Source organism: Chiloscyllium punctatum, chromosome 42 (assembly GCF_047496795.1).
Source record: "Chiloscyllium punctatum isolate Juve2018m chromosome 42, sChiPun1.3, whole genome shotgun sequence".
Taxonomy (NCBI): domain Eukaryota; kingdom Metazoa; phylum Chordata; class Chondrichthyes; order Orectolobiformes; family Hemiscylliidae; genus Chiloscyllium; species Chiloscyllium punctatum.
In genome coordinates, this window is record NC_092780.1 from 32047157 (window position 1) to 32065667 (window position 18511).

Below are 18511 nucleotides of genomic sequence, written 5' to 3' on the forward strand. Positions count from 1 at the left end.
GTGCCATGCTATCCTCCATATCTTCACTATAATGCCCCCTCAACCCCACCTCAAACTTCTTGCAACAGATATACTTTTCCACACTGCATTGCCATCTCTTCCTTTACTATAATGTGGTCTCTTTATGCTGTCACTCTGACCTTTTTCTCCTGCTGTAATGTCTTCTTTCCCTCATACCAGTACCCTCTTTCTATTTCTCGTCTCTTCCCTCCTCACCCCTCCACCCCCAGCAACTGTGATGTCTTCTTGCACCTTGAACATGTATCCATTAAATGAAATTTCAATGCTCTTCTGCTACAACTACTAGATCATGCTGAGACAATCATTTATGTAGAAATTTTCCTTAGACTCCATGGGACAATGGAATGTAAGATATTTCAGCCTTTGATACACTAAGATATAAAATCACCATAATTTTCCCAAAAAGTAACCCAGCTGTTAGTGGCCTTTCCAATGATGAGGCTGCTTCAAATCAGCTCATAAGTAGTTTGAACATGTGACCCCTATTGCAATGACTGGAGGACTTGATAGCAGTCTCCCATTGTGTTTTAAGGAAATCTGATTCTAAAATGTTGTTATCATTATATAAAAGGAGATATGGCAATAAAAGAAGATGAAATAAGATGTGAGGATGCTTGTAAGGAATATAAACACCAGTATAGAAAAATTGAGCTCAATGGCCTGTTAATCTGATGTAAATTTGATGCAAAAGAATTTACATGTTATTTTGAACAAGTATCCCACTCCCAAACTTAATTAACCTGTTGATAAACTATTTGCCTCATATTGTTTTCCATTATGTCTTCACTTTTTGTCAGTGTTCAGTCATCATGGATCATCGAAACTTCAGTTTTTAATAGCTGGTAACAAATATATTTGGCTACAAACTGAAAGTTCCACAGTATTATTTTTCATACAATACTTGAGCCTACTGGTGACTGCTTTGAAGAAATGTGTGATAACTAGTTGTATTCTGAATGCTAGATGATTAAATTGATACTCCAGGTATAGTGCTGCCATCTGGTTCGAGCATAAACAAATACTGTAAAAGCTTTGCTGGTTAAGATTCACTGAATATTAAAGTGCTGATAACTGATGGTAGTATTTTGTAGTTGTGTAGGCAATTTGCTCCTTCATAAAATGTATCAGCTCCATGGCAAAATGCAATTTTTTGCCACGCATTTTAATATTTTTAACTTCTTTGAAGAAAATTCTTAACTAGATAGCATATTTTGTCCATATTTCTAACAAAGCTTAACAACTAACAATGATATGAACTTTGTTCATCATGTTTATAAGTATGTTACTTGACATTTTGACGCAGTCACACAATCATTTCATTGCATTGTGACTTGCTGTGTTGAAAAAGGCAATGATTCTTTTGCAGCTGGCATCTTAAATGGGCTTTTTTCTGGAATGTTGCAGTTAAATAGGGTATTTTACTGTTGACTTGTACCTACATGATCATCTGCTATCTAGCAGTAAAAAGCAGAGACTGGCAACATAAAACATGCATGAAAATTACATTATTTTTATAACTTTAATGGGAAGAACATTGCAAACACAGAGCTCTCCTCTTCTACAAACTTGGGCACTGCATACTGGGTTGGAAATTCATCTTCTGGAATTTATAAAAGTTATACAATTATTATCTTTACTAATCATAGATGCAAAAACAACACGTAAAAAAGTAGAATAATTGATCTCAAACAACCACTCTACGGTTAAGTAATAGACTATGAAACCTGTGATTAAATGTGTAGCAGAAAGTAAGAAAAATATAGTCTGATCATCAAAATGATTTGCAAAAATATCAGTGTTTGAAGTACAGTATTTTATCATTACAGCCAAAACTGGTCTTCAACTTTAAAAGGTCCCTTATAAGCAATTTCCAAAGCTTCTGTAAGTTTTCAAAAATTACCACATATATTGATGAATAATGTAAGTTTCTTTATGTGTAGAAGATAATCCTGAAGTAAGTTTAACAGCAAATTATACATGAATGAGTTAGATACCCATTGATTTTTCATGCTTTAAAGTGAACTTAACTTCAGTCTTTCCCCGTTATCTGATATTTAGTGGACAGTTTCATGGATCAAAACTATTCCTAAACTATCAGTTTTACTGAGGTCACAGGATGACTGTTTAATAAACGGGAAAGTGTTATACGGGTTTGAGCAGGGAACACATCTTTAAATTTTAGGCATGGGCGAACGAACTTTACATCTGACTATGATAAACATACATACCAACATTGGAATTAGGACCTAGGAGTCTGTCAGTATTGTTCCATTATTAAATTAGATCTTAGCTTATCTGATTACTTTTATTACATATTCCCGCCTACCCTGATAGCCTTTCAACTTTTTGCTGATCAAGAACCTATTGGCTTCTACCTTAAATATTTTCAAATACTCTACTTCCACCACACTTTGAGGAAGAGAGTTTCAAATGCTTATGACCCTTCATGAGAACATATTTCTCTTCATCTCTATATTAAATATGCAACCTCTTATTTTTAAAGTGTCCTTCATTCTAAATTACTTTACAACAGGAAATGCTGTTTCCATATCCACCTTGTTAAGACTTTTCAGGATCTTTTTATATCTTCACCAGTCACCTCTTACTTTTCTAAACTCTAGTGGATACAATACTAGCATATGCAACCTTTCCCACAAGACAACTCACCCACCCTATAAATTAGTTTGGTAAACTCTCTGTCAACTGCTTTCAAAGCAATAACATCTGTCCTTAAATAAGGAATCTAAACTGTACAAAATACTACAGGTGTGTTCTCACCAATGTCCTTTGTAACTGAGGCATAACTACCTACCTTTATGTGCAATTCACCTCACAATAATTAATAACATTCTATTAGCTTTTCTAATTACTTGCCATACCAGCATACTACTCTTGTGATTCATGTACCATACACTCAGATCCCTCTATAGCTCAGAGCTCTGCAACATCCCACCGTTTAGATAATATGCTTTTTATATTCTTCCTGCCAAAATGGACAATTTCGCATTTTCCCTCATTGTATTAAATTTGCCACATTATTGCCCATCATTTAACATGTCCCTATCCCTTTGTAGTTTCCTCATGTCCTTTTCAACTGATTTTCCTACCTGTCTCTGTATCATCAATTTAGGAACCCCATACCTTTACATTTATATAAATTGTAAAAATTTATGATTCATGAGGCCCATCACTCGTTATATCTTGCAAACCAGCAAAAGACCCATTTATGCTGATTTGCTGTTTCTTCTGGGCCATCAAATCTTCTATCCATGTCAATATATTACCTCTACATGATTAGGTTTGATTTTCAGTAATAACTTTTAATGTGGCACATTATCATTTACCTTCTGAAAATCCAAGTACGATATATCCACCAGATGTTCTTTATCTACAGCACATTACCTTCTCAAATAAATCCAATAAGTTGGTTAAACCTGATTTCCCTTTCATAAAACCACGTTGACTCTGTCTTAATATCATGAACTTTTCTAATCTGCTACACCACCATGAATGATAGCTTCTAACTTCTTCTCTATGACTGATATTAAGATAACTGGACCTTGGGGCAGTTCCAGCAGATTGGAAAACAGCAAATATGACGCCACTGTTTAAAAAGAGAGGTAGACAAAAGATGGGGAATTATAACCAGTTTGCCTAACCTCTGTATTGGGAAAAATGCTTGAGTCTATTTTCAAGGAAGAAATAGCAAGGTATCTAGATACAAATTGTCCCATTGGGCATATGCAGCATGGGTTTATGAAAGGCAGGTCAAGCTTAACAGATGTTTTGGAATTGGAGTCATAGAGATGTACAGTACGGAAATAGACCCTTCGGTCCAACTCGTCCATGCCAATTAGATATCCGAACCCAAACTAGTCACACCTGCTAGCACCCAGCCTGTATCCCTCCAATCCTTCCTGTTCATATACCCATTCAAATACCTTTTAAATGTTGCAATTGTTTGAGCATTCACCACTTCCTCTGGAAGCCCATTCCACACACACACACATACCATCCTCTCCGTGAAAAAGTTGTCCCTTGGATGTCTTTTACATCTTTCCCCTCTCATCCTAAACCTATGCTCTCTAGTTCTGGCCTCCCCGACCCTAGGGAAAAGACCTTATTTATTTACCCTATCCATGCTCCTCATGAGTTTATAAAGCTCTATAAGGTCACCCTTCAGCCTCCAATCCTCCAGGGAAAACAGCCCTAGTTTATTCAATCTCTCCCTACAGCTCAAATTCTCCAACCCTGGCCACATCCTTGTAAATATTTTCTGAACCCTTTCAAATTTTAAAATATTCTTCTGATAGGAAGGAGACCAGAATTGCATGCAGTATTCCAACAGTGGCCTAACCAATGTCCTGTACAGCCACAATATCACCTCCCAACTCCTGTACTCAATACTCTGACCAATAAAGGAAAGCATACCAAATGCCTTCTTCAATATCCTATCTACCCGCGACTCTACTTTCAAGGAGCTATGACCTTGCACTCCCAAGAGTCTTACCATTAGGTGTATAAGTCTTGCTAAGATTTGCTTTTCCAAAATGCAACACCTCGCATTTATCTAAATTAAACTCCATCTGCCATTCCTCACCCCAGTGGTTCATCAGATTAAGATCCCGTTGTAATCCAAGGTAATGTTCTTCACTGTCCACTACACCTCCAATTTTGGTGTCATCTGCAAACTTACTAACTATTACCTCTTAAGCTCACATCCAAATCATTTATATAAATGATGAAAAGTAATGGACCCAGCACAGATCCTTGTGGCACTCCACTGGTCACAGGCTTCCAATCTGAAAAAGGAACCCTTTGTCTTCTACCTTTGAGCCAGTTCTGTATCCAAATGGTTAGTTCTCCCTGGAAATCTATGAAGACATTATGAGCAAGGTGGATAACGGGGACCCAGTGGATGTGGTTGTTCCTAGATTTACAAAAGGCCTTCGACAAAGTACCGCACAAGAGGCTACTGCACAAGATAAAGATAATACTTTATGGGAGTATTAGCATGAATCGAGGACTGGTTGACTAACAGGAAGCAAAGTGTGGGGATAAATGAGTGCTATACTGGTTGGCAATCAATAACTAGTGGTATGCCTCAGGGATCAGTGTTGGGATTGCAAATAATCACAATTTACTTAGATGATTTGGAGTTGGGGACCACGTGTAGTGTGTCAAAGTTTGCAGATGACATTAAGAGGAGTAGCAGAGCAAAGTAAGCAGAGGACTGTGAAACTTTTGCAGAGGAACACATGCTTTGAGTGGGCAAAGTTCTGGCAGATGGAATACAATGTTAATAAATGTGAAGTCATCCATTTTGGTAAGGGGTAACAGTAAAAAGAATTATTACTTGAATGGTAAAAAGTTGCAGTATGCTGCTATTCAGAAGGAGCTGGGTGTCCTTGTGGGTGAATCATAGAGGGTTGGTCTGCAGGTACAAGTAATTAGGAAGGCAAAATGTAATTTTGTCTTTCATTGCTAAAGGAATTGAGTTTAAAAGCAGGGAGGTTATGTTGCAGCTGTACAGGGTGGTGGAGAGGCCACACCTGGAATACTGCGTCAGTTTTGGTCTCCTTATTTGAGAAAGGATGTACTAGCACTTGAGGGGGTGCAGTGGAGGTTCACTAGATTGATTCCAGAGTTGAGGAGGTTGGTTTATGAGGAGAGACTGTGTAGATTGGGATTCTATTCATTGGAATTCAGAAGAATGAAGGGGGGGATCTTATAGAAACATATAAAATCATCAACAGAATATATAAGATGGATGTTTCCACTGACAGGTGAAACTAGAACAAGAAGGCATAGCCTCAAAATTAGTCGGAGCAGATTTAGGACTGAACTGAGAAAAACTTCTTCACCCAATGGGTTGTAAACCTATGGAATTCTTTGCCCAGTGAAGTAGTTGACGCTATACTTAAACATTTTTAAAGCTAAGATAGATGTTTTTGAACAATAAAGGAATTAAGGAAGACAGTGAAAGTGTGGGTAAGTGGAGCTGAGTCCATGAAAAGTTCAGCCATGAATGGCAGAACTGGCTCAAAGGGCCAGATGACCGACTCCTCCTAGTTCTTATGTTCTAACTGGCTTGTAGTTTCTTGCTTTTGGTCTCTCTCCCCTGTTAAATGAACCATTTACAATCTTCTGATGGACCCTTCCCTAAAACTAGGGAATTTTGGGAAGCTAAATCTAAATCACTCACTAGTCACTTATTTTGAGACCTTGGGATGGAGTGTGTAAGGACCCAGATACTTGTCATCCTGTATCTCCAACAATTCCTTGGTCATTATAATTATCATAAGTTCCTTCCTTCCTTCCATTTCCTGATTTAAACCTATTTCTGTGATGTTATTTGTATTCTCTATACTGCAAATCAATGCAAGATACCTGTTCACTTCATCTACATTTTCGTTTTTTCCATTATTAATTCCCCAGACTCTATTTATTTAGGACCAACATTCATTTTAACTCTTTTTGAAATTTCAACAGAAACTCTTACTATCTTTGTTTTATACTTCTGGCTCATTCTCTGTATTCTAATGTTACCCTCCTTAAATGTTTTGATCAGTTTTCGCGTTATTTAAAAAAAAATTGTCTGATCCTCCAATGAGCCAAACATCTTTGTGCAGTTATATATTTTTTTCTTCTGGTTTGATGCTACCTTTAATATTTGTAGTTGACTACAGTCACTGTGAGTTCTTCCCTTGGAAATTTTCTTTCTCATTGTAATGGGGCTATTTTTAAGTAATCTGACTTTTTATGTAATCTGAAATATTATTTTAAATGTTTCCCACTGTATCTCTCATGACTTATCCCTTAACCTAATCTGCAAGTTAACTTTAGTTAGCTTGGTTTTCATGCCCTCATACTTGTCTGTATTTCATCTTAAAATACTGGTCTTGAATCCATTCCTGGGTTCTTCAAGCTCGATGTAAAATTCAATCATACTATGATTGCTGCTACTTCACCATTAAGTCAATAATTATTCTTGTTGAACAACACCCAGGTCAATATAGCCTGTTGTTTGGTTGGCTCCAAGATGTGCTGTTCGATGAAAATATCCCAAAAATATTCTATTAATTCTTCTTCTAGGCTACCTTGACCCATCCAGTCTATTATATGCAGATTAAAATCCCAAAGAGTATTGTTGTAACTTTCTCACAAATTTCCATTATTTCTTCTCTTATAATGCCATCTTATTGTGTGATTACTGTGAGTGGGTTTGAACACCACTCCCAAAAGTGACTTCTTAACCTTATCTATATTATAGTTTCTTAAATGTGGGGTCATCCCCATCGGTTGTGCTAATGTATAATTAATTTAGTATTCCAGTATGAATGAGAAGTAGAACCGGAAGTACTTGATGCACTGAAGTGGGGAAATGTTATAATATTAAGAACCAATGCAGTTACTTCAAAGAGTCTAAAAACATTTATCTTTTTAGGAGTAATAAGATGAAAAGTAATAATGAACAAAGGGATTTTTATGTCCACAAATCCCTGAAGCTGGACAGGTAATTAGGTGGTTAAGAAGACGTTTAGGACATTTGCCTTGATTGGCTAAGATTTGGATACTAGAGCCATGAAGGGAGGAAAATGATTGCTGGTACTGTGCAAAACACTAGGGAAGCCGCAATTGGTATATTGCATTCAGTTCTGGTCACTGCACCAAAGGAAGATGTGATAACAGTAGAGGTTTCAAAGAAGATTCCTCAGAATGTTGCATGGAACATTTTAGTATTGTGGAAAGTTTAAAAAGGCTAGGATTGTTTTTAAACAAAATAGACCAGTTGAACATCTCATAGAAATGTATAAAATTATAAGGAATCTGGATATTGACCCCTTAGTTAAGGGGTCAGTTATCAAGGAGAATAGTTTGAGTAAGAGTTCGGAGATTTAAAGCAGATTCAAGAAAAATATTTTCATCCAGACAGTGATGCGGTTCTACAACTATCTGAATGGGGCATAGAAAAAGAAGAATTCATTACATTTAAAATGTATTTGGGTATGCATTAGAAATTATAAAACCTATAGGCTGCACACAAACTAGAAAGTAGGAATAGGCTTGATAGTGCTTTCTTATATGCCATAACACGATCAACTGAATGGCCATGCTCCGTGTTTTAAATTTCTGATTCTATGAGAAGCATGTTTTTTGACTAAATACAAGATTCATGCATAGCATTGTTAATGATTCAAATTTACATTCCTATAGTATTCTTTATATACTTTTAGGAAGATGTGATGGACACAGGAATTTCATGGTTTGATTTTAATTAGAGGAAATCTAAATTAAAAATGTTGGTTGTGCTTCCCATAATGTTTGAGTGGAGTTTTCTTTCCTTATTGTTGGCAAATGTAGATGATCAGTACACTTAGGGTGAGAGGGGAAAGATATAAAATAGACCTAAGCGGCAACATTTTCATGCAGAGGGTGATGCGTGTGTGGAATGGGCTGTCCAAGGAAGTGGTGTGGGTAAGTACAATTGCAACATTTAAAAGGCATCTGGATGGGTATATGAATAGGAAGGGTTTGGAGGGACATGAGCCAGGTGCTGGCAGGTGGGACTAGATTGGGTTGGGATATCTGGTTGGCATGGATGAGTTGGACCGAAGGGTCTGTTTCTGTGCTGTACATCTCTACGACTCTATGACTTGGCTTTCTGCTTGGCAAGTATGACTGTTGAATTAATCAAATAGAAACTGTTTCAACTGGGACTTCTTTATTTCAATCACTGCAAGGCCACATAAAATGTAGTTCAGTATTTGTGTCCATGAGGTCTCCTGCAAGTCTACTTTACATGAATGTCGCAAAATGTTGTTTTAAGCCCAAAAGTTCAGACTGCCAGATTATACATTCCCTTGGCCTGTAACACATTGTTTATTACAGCGTGTGTCTGCTCAAATACTTTGTTGATGGCAATCTTCAGAAAAACTGTCATTCTGGGTAACCCAAGATGGAGGACGGGAAAAAATTCTGGCTGTAAGAGCTGCTCTTTTATCAAGGTGTTTTTGGTTTTGGAGACATTCTTCGAATTCCAGGAACAGCAACAACTGTTTTATATGCTGTTGCATTGTTTTGGAATTTTGGAGGAAAAGAAGTCAAAACAATGGCACTTTTAAAAGGGAGAAGGATAGAGAATAGGCAGCACATGGTCAGTGAAGGAGAGACAGAGAAAGAGACCCACACATGAATCCGTGCAGCTACTGCATTGCTGTTTGAATTCATGTATCCCTGGACATTGGAATGCATCTTGGAAAACTTTACACTGAAATTCACAACTGATCTTGGAGGAAACTGTTTGGGAGAGCTCGCAGCACAGGGAACAGATAAGTGAATAGTTTTTCAGTGTCGACTTGCTGTAAATCTACAATAGTAAACAGAATGGGTTCTTTCTTGATTCTATGTTTTATTGAAATTTGTCTCATAGCTTATATTTTTAAATTTTAATCAGAAGTGTTGCATTAGCTTGGAGTTGTGTTTTTTGTTAACAGCAATAAGACAGTGCTATTTTCTGGGTCTGTAGATTGTGAAGGAGCAAAGATGGCCTTAGTGAAGTGATATGCTCATCTTGTTGGATATGGGAGTTTAGGGAGAGTTTTCATTTTATTGAGAATTATGTCTGCAGGAAATGTCTTTGGTTGTGAAACCTATCAGATTGAATGGATCGGCTGGAGCGACAGTTAGAGGCAATGAGGAATTTATGAGAGCAAGGGGGTGTGATGGATGGCAGTTGTAAGAAGGGAGAAAAGCTGCAGATACAGTCAGACAGATGGGTTAACTCCAGGAGAGGTAGGCAGGTAGTGCAGGAGTCTTTTTTTGGCTATCCCTATTACAAATAAGTATGCTGTTTCAGAAAATGCAGGGGATGATGGACTCTCAAGGGAATGTAGCATGAACGTCCAAGTTTCTGATGTCAAGACTGGCTCTAATGTAATTAGGAGTACAATGGGTTCCAAGCAATTGAGTGTGATAGGTGACTCTCTAGTCAGAGGCATAGACAGACATTTCTGTGGCCAACAGCAAAAAAACAGAATGATGTGTTGCCTCTTGGTGCCAGGAGCAAGGATGTCTCAGAGAGTGCAGAATGCTTTTGAAAGGGAGAGGGACCAGCAGGAAGTCATTGTACCCAATGGAACCAATGACATAGAATAGGAAAAGGATGAGATTCTGAAGGGAGAACATAGAAGGTTAGGCAGGAATTTAAAAAGGAGATCCTCGAAGGCAGTAATATATGGATTACTCCCAGTGCTACAAACTAGTGAGGGTAGGAATAGGAGGATAGAACAGATGAATGCGTGGCTAAGGAACTGGTGCATGGGAGAAGGGTTCACATTTTTAGATCATTGGAATCTCTTCCGGGGTTGAAGTGACCTGTACAAGAAGGATGGTTTGCACCTGAATTGGAAGGGACTAATATACTGGCAGGGAGATTTGCTCGAGTTGCTTGGGAGGATTTAAACTGAGAAGGTGGGTGGGTGGGCCCCACGGAGATAGTGAGGAAAGAGATCAATCTGAGACTGGTACAAGTGGGAAAGGGAGCGAGTCAAACAGTTAGGGCAGGAAGGAACAAAACAGAAAACAAGGTAGGACTAGTAAATTAAACTTCATTTACTTCAGGGCAAGAGACCTAACAGGGAAGGCAGATGAACTCAAGGCATACGAACATGGGACTGGGATATCCTAACAATTACAGAAATGTGGCTCGGGGATGGAAAGGGAAATATTCCAGGATACAATGCTATAGGGAGGATAGAAAGTGGGGCAAGAGAGGAGGTGGGGGTGGCATTTTTGATAAGGGATAGCATTACAGCTGTACTTAGGGAGGATATTCCAGGGAATATATCCAGGGACGTTATTTGGATGGAACTGAGAAATAGGAAAGAGATGATCACCTTATTGGGATTGTATTATAGACCCCTTAATAGCAGGAAATTGAAAAACAAATTTGTAATGATATTTCAGTTATCTGTAAGAATAATAGGGTGGTATTAGGTACTTAGCGAGAACTTTCAAAAGCTGATTAGGGGCATATGTTTGCAGGTAAAGGGATGGTTGGAAAATGGGGCGCCTTCAAAAATGAGACGAGAGTCCAGAGACAGCATATTCCTGTTAGGATGAAAGGAAAGGCTGGGAGGTGTAGGGAATGCTGGACGACTAGAGAAATTGAGGTTTTGGTTAAGAAAAAGAAGAAAGCATATGTCAAGCATAGACAGGAGAGATCGAGTGAATCCTTATGCGTACAAAATCCTTAGGAGTATACTTCAGAGGGAAGTGAGGAGGACATAAAGGGGACATGAGATAGCTTTGGCAAATAGGGTTTAAAGATAGTCCAAGAAGTTTTTATAAATATGTTAAGGACAAAAGAGTAATTAGGGAGAGGAGGGACCCTCAAAGGTGAGCAAGGCAGCCTATGTGGAGCCGCAGAAGATGGGGGACATATTAAACGAATATTTTGCATCAGTGTTTACTGTGGAGAAGGACATGGAAGATATAGAGTGTGAGGAAATATATGGTACCATCTTGAAAAATGTCCACATTATAGAGGTGGTGGTGCTGGATGTCTTGAAACACATAAAAGTGAATAAATCTCTAGGACCTGATCAGGTGCACCTTAGAACTCTGTGGGAAGCTGGGGAAGTGATTGTTGGGCCCCTTGCTGGGATATTTGTATCATTGATAGTCACTGGTGAGGTACCGGAAGTCTGGAGGTTGGCTACCGTGGTACCACTATTTAAGAAAGGTGGTAAGGATAAGCCACGGACCTATAAACCAGTGAGCCTGATATCGGTGGTGGCAGGTTGTTTGGAGGGAATCCTGAGGGACAGGACGTACATGTATTTGGAAAGGCAAGGACTAATTAGGGATAGTCAACATGGCTTTGTGCATCGGAAATCATGCCTCACTAAGTTGATTGAGGTTTTGAAGAAGCAACAAAGAGGATTAATGAGGGCAGAGTGATGGATGTGATCTTTGTGGACTTTAATAAGGTGTTTGACAAGGTATCTCATGGGAGACTGGTTAGCAAGGTTAGATCACATGGAATACATGGAGAACTAGCCATTTAGATACAGAAATGGCTCAAAGATAGAAGACAGAGGATGGTGGTGGAGGGTTGTTTTTCAGACTGGAGGCCTGTGACCAGTGGAGTGCCACAAGGATTGGTGCTGGGTCCACTACTTTTTCATTTATATTAATGGTTTGGAGGTATAGTTAGTAAGTTTGCACGTGACACCAAAATTGGGGGTGCAGTGGACAGATTACAATGGGATCATGATCAAATAGGCCAATGGGCTGAGGAATGGAAGATGGTATCTAATTTAAATACATTTGAGGTGCTGCATTTTGGAAAAGCAATTTTTAGCAGAATTTATACACTTAATGGTAAGGTCCTAGGGAGTGTTGCTGAACAAATTGACCTTGGAGTGCAGATTCATAGTTCCTTGAAATTAGAGTCACAGGTAGATAGGATAGTGGAAGAAGGCATTTGGTATGCTTTCCTTTATTGGTGAGAGTATTGAGTACAGGAGTTAGGAGGTAATATTGCGGCTGTTCAGGATGTTTTTGTAATATTGTGTGCAACTCTGGTCTTCCTATTGGATGGATGTTGTGAAACTTGAAAGGGTTCAGAAAAGACTTACAAGGATGTTGCCAGGGTTGGAGGATTTAGAGTCATAGAGATGTACAGCATGGAAACAGACCATTCGGTCCAACCTGTTCACGCCGACCAGATATCCCAACCCAATCTAGTCCCATCTGCCAGCACCCCACCCATATCCCTATGAACCCTTCCTATTCATATACCCATCCAAATGCCTCTTAAATGTTAGAATTGTACCAGCCTCCACCACATCCTCTGGCAGCTCATTCCATACATGTACCACCCTCTGCATGAAAAAGTTGCCCCTTAGGTCTCTTTTATATCTTTCCCCTCTCACCCTAAACCTATGCCCTCTAGTTCTGGACTCTCCGATCCCAGGGAAAAGACTTTGTCTATTTATCCTCTCCATACCCCTCATAATTTTGTAAACCTCGATAAGGTCACCCCTCAGCCTCTGACCCTCCAGGGAAAACAGCCCCAGCCTGTTCAGCCTCTCCCTGTAGCACAAATCCTCCAACTCTGGTAACATCCTTGTAAATCTTTTCTGAACCCTTTCAAGTTTCACAACATCTTTCCAATAGGAAGGAGACCAGAATTGTATGCAATATTCCAACAGTGGCCTAACGAATGTCCTGTACAGCCGCAACATGACCTCCCAACTCCTGTACTCAATTCTCTGACCAATAAAGGAAAGCATACCAAACGCCTTCTTCACTATCCTATCTACCTGCGACTCCATTTTCAAGGAGCTATGAACCTGCACTCCAAGGTCTCTTTGTTCAGCAACACTCCCTAGTACCTTATCATTAAAAGTGTATAAACTCTGCTAAGATTTGTTTTCCCAAAATGCAGCACCTCGCATTTATCTGAATTAAACTCCAACTGCCATTTCTCAGCCCATGGCCCATCTGGTCCAGATCCTGTTGTAATATGAGGTAACCCTCTTCGCTGTCCATGACACCTCCAATTTTGGTGTCATCTGCAAACTTACTAACTGTACCTCTTATGCTCACATCCAAATCATTTATGTAAATGACAAAAAGTAGAGGACCCAGCACCGATCCTCGTGGCACTCCACTGGTCACCGGCCTCCAGTCTGAAAAACAACCCTCCACCACCACCCTCTGTCTTCTACGTTTGAACCAGTTCTGTATCCAAAGGCTGAATACACTGGGTCTGTTTTTTCCTGGAGCATCAGAGGCTGAGCGGTGACATTATAGAGGTTTATAAGATCATGAGGCGCATGGATAGGATAAATATGAGAGAGTGTTTTTCTCTGGGGTGGGGGAGTCCAGAGCTAGAGGGTTTAGGGTGAGAGGGGCACGATGTAAAAGAGACCTAAGGGGCAACTTTTTTCATGCAAAGGGTTGTGCATGTAAGGAATAAGCTGTTAGAGGAAGTGGAGGAGGCTGGTACAATTGCAGCATTTAAAAGACACCTGGATGGATATATGAATAGGAAGGATTTAGAGGGATGGGCAAGTGCTAGCAAATGGGACTGAATTACGTTAGGATATCTGGTTGGCGTGGATGAGTTGGACCGAAGGGTCTGTTTCTTTGCTATACTTGTCAGTGACTCTAAGTGGGAGTGTCTCAAACTCTGGGCCAGAAAGCCTAGATTCAGCTCCTGACAGCCCAGATGTATGTCATAACATGTTTGAACAGGGTGATTAGAAATATCTACAATTGAAGCAAGACTTTGCTACTCCTGTGGTCAATTAGATCTCTTTATTTCATGCTGCACCTTCACATCAGTCTTCAATGACTGATTGACGACAAAATGAAGATTCTTTTTGTACAAGTACATTTTCTAATCTCTTAGCATTTGTGAAATACTCTGGATGCAGGCCTCCACAAAAATGGACAACTTCACTTTTATTTCCTTATCATATTCCATCTGCCAATTTCTTGCCCACTCAGTAGATCATCTTGAAGCTATTTTGCATTTTCTTCACAACACACATTCCCACTTAACATTGTCATCCACAAACTTGAAAATATTACATATGGTTCCCATATCCAAGTCATTGGCAATAGCAGGGGTTCACATACTAATTCTAGTGATCCAGCCTGTCAATGCAAGAATAATGCCTTTATTCCTAGACTATTTAGAGATTGTAAACCAATCCTACATCATGCCAGTCTATCTACCTCTCATCATATGCTTACCAACCTCATGTGGGGGACGTTGAGCAAAACCTTCCTGAAAGTCCCAAGTATGCTATATCCATTGACTTAGCCTTTATCAATTCTGTTTGTAACATCTTCAAAAATCCCCAAAAGGCTTGTCAAACATGATTTCCCATTCACAAATCCATGCAGGCTATGCCTAATCAGATCATTATGATCCAAGTGTATATATATCACATCTTTCATAAATAAATTAGGTCGTTTTCTCTACTACTGAGGTATGGTTAACAGGTCTGTATCTCTGTTTTCTCTCCCCTCTCTAATTCTGGGATTTTAAAAAAATTATCATCAATGAATCCAGACATAAATTAACTATTTAGATTATTTGCTATTTCTCTATTTCCCTTATAAAGTCTCCTGACTGAGTATGATGAACCTACAATTTGTGGCCAAATGTTTTCTTTTTAGTTATCTTTAGAATCTTTTACAGTTTGTTTTCATGTTTTGCTAGTTTACATTCATATTCTATTCTCCCTTTCAGTTTATTGGTTCTCCTGTGTTGGATTCTGAAATCCTTCTAGCCCTTAAGTTTACCATTATCAATGGCAACTCATACCCTTCCTTTTGTAATCTTATGCCTTGAAGAAATGCATAATTACTACTGTAAACCATGTAGTAATTATTTAAAGACTGTGTTCCTGTATATCACCATATCTTTTAATGTATTTTCCCAATTCACCTCAGAATTTGTTCCTCATATCTTCATTATTTCCTTTGTAATAATTACACCTTGGCTCACTTTCAAACATAATCTAAAATTCCATCGCATTGTAATAACTCATCCCTAAAAGTTCTTCTTCAACAAGAATATGAATCGGTGTGGTTCTAAAATACCGTTTTCTAGATGGTTTTTCATCCAAACCAATAAGGAAAAGTTGGGTGGTCAACTGTTTACTCAGAACAGGAAGAGAGCAGGAGGTGTTTCTCATGGACGAGTTGAGCTGGGAGAGCGAACTAGGGAAATACAGGAGAGAAACAAGAAAAAGATGCAAGTTCAGTCTTAGGCAGGGAAACTCTGAGGGGATGTTTGGACAAGAGGAAGGGAGGGAAGTACCAGAAAAAGCTTCCTGGATGATCTTAACCTCTGGGATAAATTAATCACTATCCATTGCACATTGCTTAATTGTAGTGCATATGATTTAAATTATGTAAAATTACACCATAATCTCTTTTGTCATTTGATTACTGTTGCACTTATGCCAACACTTACAACTTGATTGCAATGTCTAAGTAAAACTGCTTGCTTGTGCTATGACTATAGCCTGAAATTGCCCATCTTGTCTTGCCTGAAGCTGTTTTTGCTACCTGCCTTGCTCATAACTTAAAGCTACTTGCTCCCTGACTCCTGAAGGTGCTGAGTACTTGGATCTTGATACCTTTGTTTGTGCTTTGTAGTTAACATCAGTAGTACTTTGCTGCTTTAATTATTAATCTTTATTCGTACTGGTGTTGCTGGAAATTAATTTTTCTGTTTTAATTGTAGATTGATTGCTGTTTTGATCACAATACTTTTAGAGTTCATTATTATTAGTTTCATGCGAACCACAATATTCTTCATAAAAAGCTCATACATTTGATGAACTTGTTTCCAAGTTGTATACTATACATGAGCCAATTGTGATTGGTTGCTTCTTTAATCAAAATTGCACTAATGAGATCCAAGCTTGGAAAAAACTTTGTTTCAACAGGCCATACTCTGGTTTCCTTTTGTCGCTGTCTGAGTTTAGGCACAAACATGGACATGATTGATCGAATGTCAGCTTTAAGAAGTTTTTGACTACGGAGAAATAGTCAATTAGAATATAATATCCCTCAGAAACCTGCCTCATTCTTCAGAAGCAGAGATACCTTTTTGGGCTAGATATCATTAAATGCTGTCTGCTGAGACAGAATGCACAATTGATAATGATTAGGACTTTTTAAAACTTGTCAATTATTTTCAAATGCAATAATAAAATATTTATAAAGGCCTCTGGCATCTTAAAAAGACTAAATTATGCACTAATGATAGGCTACCTAGATTTTCAAATGTCAAAGCCAGGAGCCATTTAAATCACTTAGTAAGGTAGAGCTCCGTGATGATATCCATGTTGTGCTTGCCAACAGCATGAGAATATTGGAGGCATTTTGGCTGTCATGTGATGACATCTCCCAGAATATGTTCCAGTCAGAGTTGGCGACCTTGTTAAGTTAATGAAGACAGCTGTTGCAAATGACAGACCTCAGTTTCAATAACGTTTCTGCCCTATTTTCTTAAAAACAGTTGAATGAAAATTATCATAAACAAACAAATGTATCTCTAGTGGAAAGTTTGATGAAACATGACATGGCCCAATCAAGTTTGCTGCCACCTTGCATAGTCCTGAAGGATGTCCATCAGTAAATCACCATCAGACTTTTGGATGTTGGTTTGCTCGCTGAGCTGCAAGGTTCATTTCCAGACGTTTCGTTACCTTACTAGGTAACATCTTCAGTGGGCCTCAGGCAAAACAATGCTGAAAATTCCTACTTTCCATTTATATGTTTGGGTTTTTCAAGCTGCACTTAAAAGGCATCTGGATGGGTATATGAATAGGAAGGATTTAGAGGGATATGGGTCAAGCACTGACAAATAGGGCTGGATTAGGTTAGGATATCTGGTTGGCATGAACAAGTTGGACCAAAAGGGTGTGTTTCCGTGCTATACATCTCTGACTGCACGACCCATGGTTGGCTGTCATCACCAGGATGATTCCGTGCTGGCTTCAAATTTCAAAAGAGAAGAATTTCTGCATCTGCTGGAGTTAGGTTGACAAGTGAATGGCATGCCAATTCCCAGGGCAAGCAGGTTTTGAGTTTTGCTAAATGTAAATACAAGAGGCAGGTTTAAAGAAAAAGGGGCTTAAGGAATCTGAAAACCAGGGCATTTGAGCAAATTGGAAAAAAACGTCAGGACACAAGTACCAGCCCAGTAAAACTGTAAATTCTAGTCAGCCAAACTAACTAAATTTTAACAAACTAGGTAATCTATTTTAGTTTATAATTTTTTTTAAAAAATCATGATAGTTATACAAATGTTCTTAATGTTTCAATGTTTGGCTTTTGCTTTACAAAACTGAAGTTAAGATTTCTCCTGCCTTGTACTCCAAAATACACGAGCAATTTATTTTGTCCTTTACCTTTTCTGGGCTATAGTTTTTTTAAAAAAACAGCCTGTTTAGATATGTTAGGTCACCTCCAGCACAGGCTATTTCAGAGATAGAGACACCTAACCGTTTCTCCACAAAAGCCCTTTTGTTTATTTAAAAGCTGTTTATTTCTAAATCATCCACCTGAAAGTTTCTAGTTACGGCCTTATCTGCAAAGTGTTTCTTGCGTTTTCGAGCAAGAATTCCAACCTCACAGCCACTCCCACTACAATGCTAACAAGTCAGAAGTTTACCAGACAGTCCAGCTTTCCTGCAAACCACAAATAAAAACTAAAATTCCTGCAAGGTAATACTTGCGTGTCAAAGCATTTGAAAAACGATGATACAATTGGAGAACTTATGATTAGGCCTTTTAACTAACATTTAAAGTAAAGCTTATTCCCATAGTTCCTTGTGCGAAATGTCGTTTCTCTTTTGTTGCGTCTGTTGATGGTGGAGAAAAGCGCACCCGGAACTAGAAATCCATTCGGTGACAAGAGGCACTGAGTAAGTGGGGAACACGGATGGGG

At 38.7% G+C, this 18511-nt stretch overlaps 1 long non-coding RNA gene across 1 annotated transcript; it reads right to left on the reverse strand.

Annotated features, from left to right (window-relative positions):
- Positions 1 to 1526: 1526 nt before the first annotated feature.
- On the reverse strand, positions 1527 to 18445 carry LOC140465582 (uncharacterized). The gene is made up of 3 exons (XR_011955125.1): positions 18364 to 18445; positions 15649 to 15768; positions 1527 to 1621 (listed from the first exon to the last, which is right to left on the reverse strand). It is a non-coding gene; the product is annotated as an uncharacterized lncRNA (long non-coding RNA).
- Positions 18446 to 18511: the final 66 nt, after the last annotated feature.